Raw genomic sequence first — 5,382 nt, forward strand, 5'->3', positions numbered from 1 at the left:
ATTTACTCTCATATAAACGAAAAAGAATCTTTAGGAACAGGATCAGAAATTGATTTTAAATGATAATCTGGTGTCCTGACAGAGAATGATATGTGTTTTCACTCAACCTCACAGGTGCTGAAAATTAAAGAATTTAAGGAAAATACCTTTACTCTCCTAAGAAGTAAAGTCCTTTTTAAGAAGTTCTCTTAGTTAACCTAGTTTCACCAGTTGCAGTTGGAAGGTCTTTGACTCCTGAAGCAAAAACATGGAGAAGATAAGGGGAGTGACTGAGCACACACACATGAAAAGGCGCGCTCAGGCAGGAGACGGAATCTAATACTCATCAGAACTGCAGTGCCTTTGAGTTCCATGCACACAGGAACCTGGGTAACATCACCTACAATGATTTTTAATTTCACTCAGTGCTACTTTGAGATCAGAAGTTTTCTGAGGAAAGTTGCGCAGTGATTCCTGTGGTGTCCTTCACGTGATTTTGACATGCAGAAGTTAATTATTTTTTAAATGAGAGGGGGAGTAGGAAGAGGGAAAACATTACTTGTATCCATTGTTGTGCTAGAGATTTTACTTGTAGAATCTCGCTCACTGCTCACAGTTACTCTGCAGTAAGATGCCCTTGTTTGAAAGATCAAGAAAAGAGCACAACATGGGCAGCTCACTGTCATTCACTGCCTGGTGCTCACTATGGTGAAGAGAGTAATTTCACACACTTTGGCTGAGGCGTTTGCTGATGTCAAGAGGCCGGTGGCCTTACAGCTGGTCCGAGGGCTTCCCTTGGAGCCGATGTGGATGGCCAGCTATTCCTTTCTTTTTAATTACTTTGGAAGTTGATACCTTTCACAAAGTTGTTTTGTTTGATTTAAATTGTTCATTATTATTGGCATATGGCTGACACCATAGCAATTCCTGCCTGTTCATTGGATGTGTGTAAATTTGGAGCTATGATGTATGTACTCTTGCTTTGCTCATCATAATTCTGCCTAAAAATCTATTAATTTTATGGACATTTTCGAAAAAGTAGATCTTCACTTTATTTTTGCCCCATTGGTTATCCATTTGCCGTGAATTGAGTGATGTTGCTTGCATCTTTTAATGTTTTCTATTTTGTTTACTTTGAAGACTGGTTTTTCTTTTTGAAGTGTCTCAGGCTGAAGCTGAGATAGTAACCTGAAATACTTCTGCATTTCAATTCACTGTTATATATGTCTATTTAGTCACTATTTAAATAGCATCTCACAGATTTTCATATTTTGTATTTTCATTTAATTCAAACTATTTTATAATTTTAAATATAGTCTTCTCTTTGAACTGTGGATTTTATCCCTGTTTTAATGTGCTAAAGATCTGTAAATACTTCAAATATACATATATTTTGTATTTTTCACTTCAATTCTAGTTTTTTATAGAAATTAATTGTCATGGTTTATGTTTGTGTCCCCCAGGCCTCATGAGTTTGCATTGTTCATTTGTGATGGTTTATTGTATAGTGCTTGGATTGATGGTGTCAGTGCTCCGCCCACATAGGGGTGGAGCCAGGATGTGATGTAATGGCAGGAAGAAGGTGTGTCTTTCTGTTTTTGCTGGTTCCATTTGCTGTGGTGGCTGCCATGAACTGTGGCCCAGCCATACCCGCCTGCCTGGCAGCTGACTGAGTGTGGACTGAAACCTCCAAAAACTGTAAGAAATAAACCTTTCCTTTCCCAACTTGGGCATCAGGTATTTTGTCTCAGCGACGAGTATAAAGTAACTAAGACATTAATGTATGTTTTAAATCTTTATTAAAAACTGGTTAATAATCTAGAATGTAGTCTAAAACAGTAAATGGTCCCTGTGAAGGAAACCTTTGCAGGAGGATTTCACAAATGTCAGTTAGGACAGGTTGGTTGACCGTGTGGTGCAGGTTCTTGGTACCATTTCTGATTTACTTTCTTCTCAAGACTTAAAGAGCAGAGGCTACTTTTCATGGTTCAATAATCTGTGAATTCCACGGTCAAAGTGCAGGGAGTTTCAATTCGCACAAGACCCTGCTTCACAGTTTGCAGAGGGTCTTCCTGTTGTGTGTCTCCGTACAGTGGAGAGAGAAAGAGGCGCTCTAGCGATTTTCCTCTCCTCATAACCTCACTCACTCCATCATGGCGGCCCTGCCTTCTCACTGGCATCAGAACTTCTTCATGTCCGGTAAGATATTTACCATTTTCAGGGCTTCTTAATCTGTTATCTTCGATCCAGTTTCTTTCTGTATAAAGCATGTCGTTAAAGGCCCAGAGTTCTTTAAATGTGTTGATGATTGACTTTCTCAAGTCTTATTTTCTGTAAGAATGTCTCTATTACATGTTCATTACTGGAATATGTTGGCACTGAATGTGGAACTAGACTTTGTCAGGTTTTTTCTTAAATATTTCATTTTTTATTTTTTTTAAATTTTATTTATTTATTTATTTATTTATTTTGATGTAAGGCCTCACTGTCTAGTTTGGGCTCGCTTTGAACACACTATAAATCCTGAAACTTGAAGAGGTCCTCGTGCCTCAGCTTGCTGAGTGGTAGGATTATAGGTGTGCACCACCATGCCCAGTTTACCTTTAAATACTTTAAAATGAACTATCTTACTTTTCTTATTTAAATGCTTTTAAAGAGACATGTGTGATTATTCTCATGACATTTTATATTGTGCATCTTTTGTTTTCTTTTAACACTGAGAAAGTGCAGGTCTTCATCCTAAGCTACCTACTCAGTTCTTTTGATTTTTTATGTTGAGACATTTAAAAAAAAAAACTCACTAATATGCTCTGACTTAGGGTTAAATTTGCAGTCCTCCTTCTCTGCATCCCAGAGAGCTAGAATTACTAAATGCACCTCCAGCTCTAGCCCATGTGCCATGTTAAAGAAATGACCTTTTGAGATTGGGTTTGTTTGCTTGTCTCTTATATTTATTCCTTTGATTAAAGTATGCCTTGGCAAGGTTTACCTCTGTGTTCTTTTGTTTGGGTATTGCTGATTTCTTTTTTTAAAAATACATAATTTAAAAAATAGACATAGTTTTGTGTAATTTGGAAACTAGCCGTAATTTTGCTATACTTTTTCAAATAAATTATTTTTCTAACCTCCCTTCACCCCCATTCTTTGGACTCCAACAATTAGTATATTACACTATTTACACCTTACTGACACTGTCTGTTGTCTTCTCTGCTATATTATGGGTAGGTTATGTGGGCATGTTTTCAGTTTCTCTGGACTAGGTTTTATGTCCAGTTTGTGGTGTGGTGTCCTTTACCATAGCACTGTGGCCTGGATATGGAAGTATCTTGGGAGAAGTTACTTGCGTATGACTTATTGCTTCTTTTCTCCCCTTTGTAGAGTTACTATTTTACATTTTTAAAATTTCTGTCTATAGTCTGAAATAGTTGTTTTATAAGGTTTTTTATACACTTTGTTATTGCTTATGCAGAAACATTTCTTTTTGTATGGCATAAAGTATTATTTCTGTCAATTTTGGAAATATTTTCTTCATGCTGATCTCATATAAATATTTTTAATATCCCTATTACCAACAAAATTATTGATAAACAATTAATCTAGGCTTTAAAGAAATTAAGAGTCTAGATGTACCCTTAAGAACAAGCAAATGTGAAAAAGAAAAAAATACTATGAAATAAGGCATAGTTGTAGGAGAAGCATATCAAGGGTCCACTCAAAACATAACTGAATTTTGATGGAAATTTTTAAAGAAATATATATGTTATTCAGATAAATATGTACAATATGTTGCATGAGATGATAAGGTCAGATAAGAAAAGTAGTTTAAAGGTGTATTTTAAGTGAGATAAAATATTTTAACTTGATACATTGATATCAGAAGGCCAAGATAAATTCCACAATACTTTGAGAAATTCCTTAAACTAAGAATATGAAAATAAACAAACGAGACACACAAGGATAAATATCACATGTTTTTACTTCTATGGGAAAACCACAATACAAAAAAATTAAAGAGCAAAACAAAAGATAATAGTAAACAAGGAGATTGATCTTTTTCCTAAGAATGAAAGGGGTGGAGGTGGGGGGAGGAAAAGGGGGAGAGGATGTCAGAAACAATTAACATGTTTTACGTACATGGACAAGTTCTTCTTGATGAGTGTAATTGTGTGTCACAGATGTGTCCTAATAAAAACAAATGTAAAGATAAAAGCCAGTAATGCTTTCATTAGGAGCTGGAAGTGGAGCAGAGGAGAAGTGTGTAAATAAAAAGACATTAGAGATATATTCTAAGACTTAGTCAGAAGAGAGCTATGTGTTAAGACAGTCCAGCTCCTGAGCAAGCAGTCCTGCTCTGGGAACTGCCCACCCTCCATACTTCTTGGCTGGGTGAGTTAGTGCATGTGTGTTTTGTGATTGGCACATACAAGGAAACAAAATGAAAAGCCCAAGGAACATACCTTAGGTTTCCATGCTCTGGAAGAACTTGAAATGGAATGAACAGAGTATCAAGAAGATGAGTTTCAATAATAGACAGACTGGATGATGGTGAGAGTGAGTTCTGTTGTCTTGAATATTATTGGGTAACATTTTGTTGGCTCTTGGTTGACCCTTACCTCTCCCCATAAATCCCTTACTTCTGTATTTTGTTCATAAATCCAAGTATGGACAACAGTGCTCTTTAGCAAAACAGTAATGCAATATTAGATAGCTTTCAGGAGGACACAGATTTGATGTCAGTCTCACTGAGATTTTAAATTTACAAATATTTCACTGACAGAGCTCTGTGAATTTTGAACCTAATGCTGTTGCTGTAGCTCATGGAAGAAGCTAGACAACAAATACAGCGAGGCATTTGCTCAGATTGAGCTACTCAAAGGAAATGTAAGGTAAAATAAGAGAATCACATACAAAGAGAGAAGTACAAAGCAGAAAGGTTGAAGAGCATGGTGGGGCCTTAGGCTCTGAGAAAGATAGCAGCTGTGTGCCAGGCAGGCAGGGGATGTGACTCAGCTCAGCTCATTGCTGCCCAGAGAATGAGGGCCAGCAGCACGCAGCCTCAGAGGTACATGTGTTCACCAGACACTCACATCATCCCTCCCATTTAAATGTTAGTAAAATACCTCAGATAGAACATGGCAGCCCATTCAACCCAGCCACTTGGGGCCTTCAGTTAGCAATCTTGTCTTTTCCTAAGAAACAGTGACCACCAATGCTTTTCCATTCATCCCAATTGCTGTTCACTCCCATTTAAAGTTTTCTCCCCTTCCCAGGCTCAGGGTACCAGTTGTATCCTGCGAGACAGAAGGAGAGAATGGTAGAGGACAGCCAGCCACTGTGGGGCAGTGCTGTGGCTTTGGAGTGTCCCTGGGCACCAAGACTCTGGAGCTGGCCTCTGGGACTGGA

This window comes from Cavia porcellus, unplaced genomic scaffold, assembly GCF_034190915.1.
Source record: "Cavia porcellus strain 051 isolate PalLab524CR breed Dunkin Hartley unplaced genomic scaffold, mCavPor4.1 scaffold_9, whole genome shotgun sequence".
NCBI lineage: Eukaryota > Metazoa > Chordata > Mammalia > Rodentia > Caviidae > Cavia > Cavia porcellus.